This window comes from Chinchilla lanigera, unplaced genomic scaffold, assembly GCF_000276665.1.
Source record: "Chinchilla lanigera isolate Chin_1 unplaced genomic scaffold, ChiLan1.0 scaffold00009, whole genome shotgun sequence".
In the NCBI taxonomy this organism is placed as follows: Eukaryota; Metazoa; Chordata; class Mammalia; order Rodentia; family Chinchillidae; genus Chinchilla; species Chinchilla lanigera.
In genome coordinates, this window is record NW_004955410.1 from 11554191 (window position 1) to 11564742 (window position 10552).

General features: G+C 38.5%; 1 protein-coding gene across 1 annotated transcript in view; it reads left to right on the plus strand.

Annotated features, from left to right (window-relative positions):
- The window catches only part of Prkar2b (protein kinase, cAMP-dependent, regulatory, type II, beta), a 90556-nt gene that overhangs the window by 24661 nt on the left and 55343 nt on the right, over positions 1-10552 (plus strand). The window lies entirely within an intron of this gene.

The window sequence follows — 10552 nt, forward strand, 5'->3', positions numbered from 1 at the left end:
ATTAAGAGCATTTCTATCCAAAATAGCTTGAACGTGCATTGAAGTGGACACCTTGTCATTTGGAAAACTCACCCTTATGGAACACTGCTCTGAGGATAGAAGACAAATGAAGTGCGGCTACCTTTGGCTTGAGACAGTTACTACAAATAGACTAATTTTGTTGAAAGCCACGAGATAAACATCTTTGGAATTTAGATAATACAGATGACTAGTTTCTTTCATAAGATTATCTTATTTCCACCTGTGCTATACCACCAAAAATGCTTTAAGGTTGAATTTTTTAAAGTTTGTCAGCAGTTAGTGGCATAATTTACTCTCGTTATACAATGGCCGGTTCTATAATGACAGAAATTAGGAAAATATGCTATTTGAGGATGATATATACTTTTATCATTCTGAGCTTTTTGTAATCTCAAAACATATTTATTTTAAATGATGAGAACAAAGTGTAGATTGTTCTGGAGTGAGGTTGTGTTTACGTCAGTAAAGCACCAAACTTTATCAAAAGTAGAGCTGTCAGGTATGACCTTTATGAGTAGTGATAGAAACAAGGACAGAAAATAGAGTATTGTGTATCTTGTCTTCAAGATGTCAAGATCTTTCAATGGAAACATAGCTAAGTTTTGGAATACATAAATAATCTCCCTTTCTACCTCAAACCATATGCTTGTGACTTTTTTTTAGTTTAGTATTTTCATATCTGCATAACACTTCTTTTTTTAAATTTTATTTTAAAGAGAAAAAAACAAAAAAAAGAACAACAAAAAAACAATAAAAATGGTACAAAATTTCAAAACAAAGTGATAGGAAATTAACAAGGGTTGTTATATTACATATTGTTATCTTCAAAGTAGTTGCTCAGGTTACCAGGTACAGGTATGCAAGATTGATCAAACAATTAAGCATTAACTCTTCCTTTCAATAAACCACTAGAAGTTAGCAGTACAGTTATCTTAGCTATCTTAAAAGAAAGTTTTGTGCTAATATTGTGTAGACAAGATATCATGCCTATATCTTGTACTCTGAATAACTACTAGGAAACAACAATACAGAGTGTATCCACTGTTGTAACTGTCCTGATAACCTGTTTTGAAACTCGGTTTCATTGTTATATTTATCTTTTTTTAAAAGGAAGGAACTTACGACCTTTATTTATGTGTAAGTTCCATGAATATTTGTTGTGCAGTATATTTATCGTTAATTGATGGATTAGGGGCTCCACTATATAGGGTAGTTTTGAAACACTATAATTTCTCACCCTGCTCCCTATATATGTGTCTAGCATATCTTAGGAAGATTTGGCTGGAAATGCAGAAATGATGGGATGCCAGAAATAAGTAAATCAGTCAATCAAACAAATTAAATCAAATCAAATCAGATCATTTATTTTCAGAATAGCAATTAGAAATATCTGTGAAAATAACAGGAATCAATTTGGCATAAAGAAGATGATGATCAAGTTCAGGACTTACGCTCTATGGAATAGTAAGCTGTAAAGAGGTAAAGTTGCCCTCCCAATAATATAATATGGGAGTGGTTCTTACCATTTTTGGAAGGAAAAACAAATTAATTTATAAAATACTTCTGATAGATTGGGCATGAATATGTACATTTTCAGTCTCTTGGGCTGATATTTAGTGCCTTAGATAAAAATAACAGTGGCATAAGAAAAAAAAAAATGGGACCTATTTAATCATCTACATGTTTATAATTTATTTTGGTTTTCTTATTTTACTTCTTCTAAAAGTTTGTCTGAATCTTTTTCTGGTAAAGAAAAATACAGAAACACTTTTAAGACATCCTGGAGAGGAAATTCTACAGCTCTTGGTTGTACTGGCTAAAAAGGAGGGTTTGTAGCAAAAATAATATTTCCTTAAAATAAAAAATTTTTGTCTACTTGAAATATAGAAACTTGTATATAATAACTAAAAAATATTTCTTAAGGCACCATTTCTGATACTTTTATTTTAGAAATACTCTCTGGGGCTGGGGATATAGGTCAGTGGCACAAGCGTCTGGCTGGCAAGTGCAAAGTCCTGAGTTCGATTCCCGGTACCAAAAAGAAAAAAAAGAAGTACTTTCTGTTCAGAATTAAAACTGTAGAGCTTTAGTGTATGAACCAGAACTTAGGGCAAGAAAATAAGATAAAATCAAGTAAAAATCTGTATGTGAGTTTGCTTCTTATTCATCTATGTTTTAGTAGTAATTACAAAAATAAATGCTATATTTATGCCAATAATTGCTGATTAATTTTAAAAATTCAGTCTTAAAGCATTTTTAATGTCATAGCACAGGTAGAAATAGGCTAATAAAACTTTGGTGTGTTTAAATAACGTTTGTTACAATAAAAGATACATTGCTATTAATTCGCCCTCATAATTCCCTGTCTCACTCCAAACACACTTACCCTGTTCTTGCCACTTTTTAGCAGTTCTGAAAGTCCTTTTGTGAGTGTCCTTATAAGGTGTGGTCAAAAAACAGTGACTGCTGCTGCCAAGTGCTATTCAACAGAAAGGCAGGCTCATGAACACGTTGTGATGTGCCCTCACCCACCCCATTCACTGGATCTGACACCATGTGATTTCTGGCTCTTCCCCAAAGTCAAAGCAACCGTGAAAGGTCAGCGTTTTAAATCAACCCAGGATTTTGAGGCCACTAGAACAGTGCAACCAAGACATGCATGAAAGAGGACCTCGAGAATTACTTCAGAAAGTGGCAGGAACCGTGGGATAGGTGTGTTTGAAGTGGGGGGGGGAGGAGCATTTTGAGGGAGATAAATGGCAAGGTGTGTTTTACTTTAATTTCATTTTGTTTTGATCACACCTCATGTTTATACTACACAAATACATGTGCTATATATTCCTGCAGTACATAAGTGTGGTGCTAAGTATTTAATTACTCCTGATTGGCTGAAAAATTAATATGGTGTAATATATTTCTCACATTCTGAGTTTCCTAAATCTCTCAAATTTTTGGCTTTTGATAGTTCTACTATAGTAATCTGTTAAAAATAAAAATTTCAAACATGAGCAAATAAAACATTTTTCCTTTAAACACCTGTTCTTTCATTACAGTTCATGAAGGTGAAAGTTTATGTTAAGAAAATATTTAAGAAACACATTATTTAGGGTCATTGTTGCCCTTTTAAAAACACTGTTTGTCCTGAATTTTCCTCCTGTGTGTGGTTTTAGTGCCTGCCCACAAACCTGTCAGTTATCATTTCCATAAGTAAAAGGAGTCTGTTTCACTCTGTGTTTCCAGACAGAATCCCTAGACTCTTAGGACCCTGCGGAGGCCTGAGGGTTTTATAAGCTAGTTTTCTACTTTGTATGGAGGTGAAAGGAACATGATAGAGCGATGGATGGAAATGAGTGAAGAACGGTGTTGGAGAAATAGGGCCCTACTTCGTAGCTTAGGTTGGGTAAGTTCTACAGGATACAAAGAACTGTTAGGTATCTTAAGAAGTCTAGCTGGGATACATCTTTGATGTCTTCCTGACAGTGCTTCATACTTTCATTTTTAAACAGACCCTATGATCCCACTGTTAAAAGAAGAAATATTGCTTGTTTATTAAAACTCATTTTAAGTCTTTGTAATCCCTTTTTAAAAAATACAGTCTATACATAAAGCTATTTACTTCATTGAATTAAATATTTTATTTTTCGGTTTTAGATCTTAACAAGGTTAAGTTAAATAGTTTCAGGAAATCCCACATCAGTGTCTGGTTTCTCAAAAATGATAAATTCTCAGTCCTCTTCTCTTGAACATGGTTTAAAACAAAATAAAACCGTCAGGTTTGCATCTTAGCCTGTCAGGGACTAGCCTTAGAAAGTCAGAACACTGTTTGATATTACTCTTTGTAAAGGCATCTCTTTCATTGTTGGCACATTACAATTTTTACAAAGATTATAATGGTTTTCCTCTGTGGTTTCATCTTTGAATTGTCAGAAGGGGGGAGATGTCCAGTCAGTTTTTAGTCAAGCGGGTCTCCACATTTTTTTTATTAAAGATTTCATCTTGTAAAAATTCGTGTGTTTAGAAGAGTTTAAAGAGTTTAGCTCAGCCAACACCTTTGGATTCCCCAGTTGTTAATATTTTGCCACATTTGCGTGCTCTCTCCCCTACTTCCTTACCCATATTCTTTTATTTTTTTACTGAAATTTTTGGAATCTTATAGTTGAGTGTGTATCTTTGAAAAACAAGTACATTCTTCTACATACTGCAGCACTCATGGCCTTTAACCACAGTGCAGCACTGTCTAGTACATGACCTAGAGTCAGATTTTCTCAGTTGTCCTAATACGCTCTTTTACCCCACTCCTGCTCTTTTTGTAGAAGCTTATCTATGGATTTGCATTGCATTAATTGTTGTAACTCAGTTTTTCTTGTCTCTCATAATTCGACTCCTGAAAGTTTTGAAATTTGGTTTTCATAGTTTTGAAGGTTGTCTCTTAGCAGTGGAACAGCTTCTGTGCCACCTGTTAGGAATTCTTCCATGGCACAGTCACTGGCTGGCCACCGTGCCCCACTCATACCCAGGAAGTCTTGCTTATTGGTGTTTCCTGTTGCTTTCAGAGATTTCCGTTGAGTGTCAGTTGCTCTCATAAGTGATTATTTCTTAGAATAAAAGTGACAATGGAAATCTAAATTGTGAATTTATTAGTTTTCTTTTCTTATGGAGATAATTAACCCACTCTTCAGTGTTGTGCTACCAGCACTGAATGTTATAGCATACTTTTAACAGAGCTAAGTTGTGTAATTTTCTTTAAATAAGTATTTGGAAAAATTCAGAAGTGAAAATCTTACCTACTATGTGAAATAACACTAAAACTCTCACTGAAATCACCCAGAACAGTAAATGACTAGTCCCATGGAAAGTAGTAAAATAGCAGAAGTTCAAATGTTGTGTTGAATCTGATTCAGGGAACATATGCTTCCTTGATTCAGGGAACATATGCTTCCTTTTGTTTTGTTTTGGAAATATTTTGTAGTCTTGGAGTTCATTATGTCTACTGTAAAATTATTTGATGATAAGAGCTTTTAACCCTCAAATTATTGCTTTTCCTTAGAGGTCATTTTCATATTGGTCAAACTAATTTGCTGAAATGACTGTAGTTAACATTTGTGTTTTCAGTTTTGAAATCAGCTTCATTTTGTATAACATTTGGAGCTTAGTAATCACCAATACTTGACAAAGACCGTTGGGAAAATATTACTCACTAATTACATACCAATTCATTCAGCAGTCCTTTACTGAGACCCTCTTATGTGCCAGGGGTGGTGCTAGGGGTGCAGAAAGAATAAGATTCAGCCCTTATGAAGTTCTCAGGCCGGCATGAATGTTGACCATGACTCATAGGGTGGTAAATACCATCATACCCACAAAGTGAAAAGGGAAAAGCGTAATTCTTCCATGGCAGGCGTGGCTCACAGATTTCACCGGGAAAATAAGAAGAGGGAATATTTGTGCTTTACCACTAATAACTAGCTACTTTTTATTCAATATCATTTTATAAAGTCTTACTTTCACTGTATGCTGCCATTTTTGCCTCTGTCGTCTATTACTTTTTGACATATGGTGAGATGCCCATGATCATCTGTAGCAGGAACTTTATTTCTACCTTTAATTCACGGTGTTATTGTCTGTCTTGCCCAGGGAGCCTTTGAATTTATATGGACAATAGATGGGAGTGCTAGCCCTGCTACCTGCATAATTACTTAGGGGTGTGTTCTTAGTAACCTTTCTAAGGCTCAGTTTCTTCAGGTACAAAATGAAGATAATACCTTTCTCAGAAGATTATTGTAGTAATTAAGTAGTAGCCAGTGAGAAACATACGATGTAATATTCTGTCCAGTTTGGCTTCACAGTATCAGCCTGCTTTCCAGGTACATCTAGACAGACAGGGGCCTCCCAGAGCCCGGGCTGGATGTCGAGGTAGCTCGGAAGCAGCTGGTGGGGTTCATGACGTGACCTGAGGACGAGATGGAAAGATGACACCCAGAATGGAAGGGTGAAATCAAGTCAGACTGTCCCACTGAGGCACCAGGGTGAACGCAGAGCTGCACACGGGAGGTTGCTCACTAGAGAGCTTCTCAGAGCCACCAGGCCACAGGTCCAGGCTGTTGTCCAGGCTTCTTCCTCAGGGGTGGTGGAAGTCTGTTACGGTTTGTACCTGGGTGTCCCCCCAAAGCCTCATGCAGCCATGGGGCAGGCATTTAGAGTTTGACTGATTATGGGTGTGAGAGCTACACCCGCCCTGGGGTGGAGAGTTTGCATATGTAAGGGAGAGGAAGAGGGTGCTTCTGGCCATTTCCTCCCTTGTGTGTGTTTTGTTACTCTGCTGTGTTCTGTCACCATGAGCTGTAGCCCTCTGCCATGTGCCACTCTGCCTTATAATCTGCCAAGTACGGACTGAAACCTCCACAAACTGTAAGTGAAATGAACCTTTCCTTCCTTAATTTTGGGCATCAGGCATTTTGTCCTGGCAATGAGAGAAAAGTAACCAAGACAAAGTCACTTAGGGGAACCCAGCCATCTCATGCATTTGTTATCTTTTTGTCCAGATGAAAGTTTAAACGGGTTTTCTCCTGTGATTAGTTACAGATAGAACCATTGAGCAGAGCAGGTGCCACTTGCATGTCATATGCAGCACTTGCCTGCCCTCTGCACCCTGACTTACGGTACAACTTAAGCAGGCTGTGTTCTTCCATCGACAGCATACTGAGGGGGGACGAGGGGTCCATGGCAGTGTTGAATCTCGAGTTACTTTTTGTTAGTTCCAGGCATGCTGATAAACCTTCTTAAGCAAAGAAGAAATTAGACTATCTCTTGAGCTTAGTTCAAGCTTTTGGACTAAGCTTAGCTTTTCCCCAGAGTGGTCTCTGAGCTTCCAGGGTAGAGAGAAGGGAAGATACTAGTAAGATGACGGGATCAGCATTTTCGGTGCGGCAGTGGGACGGGATATCACACTGTTCTCACACCTGTGGACATGGAGGTCTTGGTGCATGGACCACAGGACACTTGTGTGTCTTTGTTACTGCCTCTGGAAGTTAGGAAGTCACATAGCTTTATAAAATAGATGTGAGCAGATAAAAAGCACATTTGGACTTAGTGCATCCATTTTTAGTTATTATCAGACTTAGGTCACTATCTCAGACTTGGTGTGAAGGAACAGCTTTTTGTTTTTGTTTTCCCAATCCATTGCAGACAAGCACTTTTGTAAAATATAAAATTCTAGCCCTACAGTAGAAGCAGGAAGTGGTAGCAGGGACGCTTAAGCAGTGGGAAGATGAAATTGGCCAAGAGATGGCGGTTTGGAGAATCTGCATCATATGGATGGCCAAGGCTGACACAGCAAAGCGGGTATAGGTGGAGTGTTGAGTTTTAGGTGTATTCACTATAGATGCTTGTCCAGCTACTCTTAAGTTTTTCAAGAGAGCACTTTAGCCTGCTGGTACTCACCTTATGTGCAGAAGGGAGTACGGTATAGAAGTGAGGAGGTCAGATTTGCAGCTATTGTTTTCATTTATTGATTTATTCAGTGATGGTCCACGTGTGTTTGACCCTGGGCTGGGCCCCAGGAAGACAAATGTGGTTTGTGATCTTGGGTCTGTGGTTCATTAGCTATGTGACTTGTACTTACACCATCTTCTGTAAAACCAGTTCGTGGTGCTAATTCATAAAGAGAATGCACACAGAGCTTTTTAGCATAATACTCGGCACACAGTGAGTACTAAATAGAGGTGGTAATATTAGGCTCAGGCTCAGCTTATCAAATTTTAATCTAATAAAATGCCATAGTACTAATGTCTCCTACGTAATTTATCACACTCATTGGCCAAAGTAACTTTATCTCTTCCACTAACTTCCCTACCCTAATTTTGGATTGATTTAACATTGTATCTATGGGAGGCGCAGGGTTTTCTCTTAACTGTAACAGACTTAGCTTTTTAGAACAAAAAAGCATATTGTCTCCCCTAAATTGTCAGAAGGACTTGTACATTGTTATTCTGAGAACAAGTTGATCTGGCTTTTAAATTGGAACCTGTTGTTTGAAACAGGTACGTTTAAACGTAGCCACCCGTCTCCACCCCTTATCTGACTGCACAGTCTCTGCTTTGGCACTGATAACTCAGACTGCTGCTCACACTGGTCCGGAGTCTCTGGGATTGCAACAGTGTGCTCATGCTAGACCATCATTTGACCGGGGTTTGCTGATTGCTTTAAAAGCAGTGTTTTAACTGAAAAACAAAATAGAATTAATTCTCTTTCCTGTGCCAGTAAGAATCGGGTTTTTCTCTCCCCTACCACTCCTCTCTCACTTTCTTTTCTGCCTTCAGTCAGGAGTTAGTAGAAACCCAGAGAATGTTGATTTTGGTTATTGTTGTTTTACAGAGGACAATGTAATAAAACTGACAAGAAATTAAAATATAAGTTAATGTTACATTATTTTTAGAATGTTGGAAAAGGAGCAGCTTTTTATTTGAAAGACCAGCCAGCTCAATAATTGTACTGTCAGGCCTGTTCTGAGCAGTTAGGGAAAGTCTCACTGACCTAAATCAAAAAAGGTGGAGCTGACCTTTTTAAATATTTTAAAACAATTCCAAGTTGCATCCTCCCTTTAAACACAGATGTCGGTGGTTTAAGACCCTCGTGGCGTAACCCAGAGTAACGGTGCGCACACAGCAAGCGCGCCTTTATGCTGTCGGGCCGTTTCTGAGCCCTTCTCCCAGAGGCTGTGCTGAGTTTCAGCAGGCTGGTCAGGCAGATCTGCAAACCTTTATTTCCCGTCTCTACGGCTTCCTAAAAGTAAACCTTTCAAATTCCCCTTCTGATGGAGTTATTTCACTTTATTTAGATTTTGTGAACCTATTACAACATTGCTTTTTTTTTTCTTTCAGCACAGTTATAGGAGGGGATCAATTTAATGTATTTTAAGTACATTTCTCAGTTTGAAACCAGTTTTCAGAATTAGAATAATGAGAATTTATAATCTGGAGTTACATATTGTTGATTAACGTGTCTGTGGCATGTTGCACAATTAAATGAAATCCTTGTAGAAGGGACCCTTGATGCTCAGCTGTGTAGCTCTTGGATGGAAATTGTGGCTGTAGGAGTCACCATGTGTGTCTTATCCACCACGGAGATTCTGAGCCAAGATCATTATCAGTTTTGAAAGTGGCCTGTGAGCCCTAGGTGTTTTTCAGACGAATTTATAATTCCCAGAGTCTTTCTTCCCCTGCCCTTTTGGTCACAGAATAAAATTCTCTAACCAAGTGGTCCAAAAGTTTGAATAAGGATCAATTATTTTGATTACTAACCTTAGTGCCTTACTTGTAAAAGTAGGGCTGTGGTGATGATACAATGCACACAGGGTCAACATGCATTGTGGAGGGTAGACATCTGGTGGTGAGCTTGTAACACCCAGCTGAACTGAACCCGTGTGGTACTTGCTGGGTGTGGGAGGCCCACCTGAGGATTGTTGCCAGCAGCATAAGAGGCAGAACTGGAGAAGAAGAGAAGCTGTTAGCGAAGCTGTTGGTTTCCCTGGGACTGCTCTTGGTTCTCTTAGAGGACATTGTCATGCTGGCTTTCCTGATGAACTTGGCTGTTCTCGACCTTGTTTTCGCTGAGAATGGCTGTGGTTCACTTTAGGGGAGCTCTGGTCCTTTGAGATGCTCATTTTCCTGGAGAAGCTTGTCACGTTGGCTTTCCTGATGGAAACTTGGCTGTCCTCGTCTTGGGAAGAACTCAGGACCTTGCTGTTGCTGAGGATGGCTGTGGTGATTTTCAGTGGAGTTCTGGTTCTTACTTTGAGCTTCACTTCCTGGCTCCGGTGCGGATCCCTCAGCCTTCTAGCACAGATCTTCATCCTGCTGGCACAGGCTTTCTAGATTCCACTGCTGACCCTGGAGCTTCCCAGCGCAGATCCGTGAAACAGGCCTGCATGAGACATTGTCATGGGCTCTAGGTCTTCTGCTGGACTCATGCAGGACATTCCCGTGGGATCCAGGCCCTCAGCTGGATTCTTTGGTCTTTAGTGTGTGAACAGATTTCCTGCACTGTCTTTGTATATGATTCTGTGGGTGACTATTATAAAATCTTACACAATATATGTCCTGTATTGTATTGTTTCCCTTGCAGAACCCCATTCTGCAACATGAGAATCACTACCACAATATCTGAAGGAAGATTTATCACCATTTTGCAGGTAGAGAAACTGAGGCACAGGAGTTTTAACATGCCCAGACATGCTTATCTTACTTTTGATGTTATTAGGTTTTTTGTTTTTTGTTTTTTTTTTTAGTATTATGTCAAAACTGGTTTTTAAAAACATTTAAACTACTTCTGGTTGGTATTTTTTCCATTATGACTTTTATTCTGAATTTTGAAACTTTGACAAATAATTTTACAATAAATTTCAATAAAGAAAAAGCTACCTTTGAATAACTTCTACTGCCAGCATTGTTTTTCAGTCTTATAGGTGAAACACTTAAATTATTGCTTAGTAACAAGATTGTGTGTGTGTGTGTGTGTATATATATATATATAT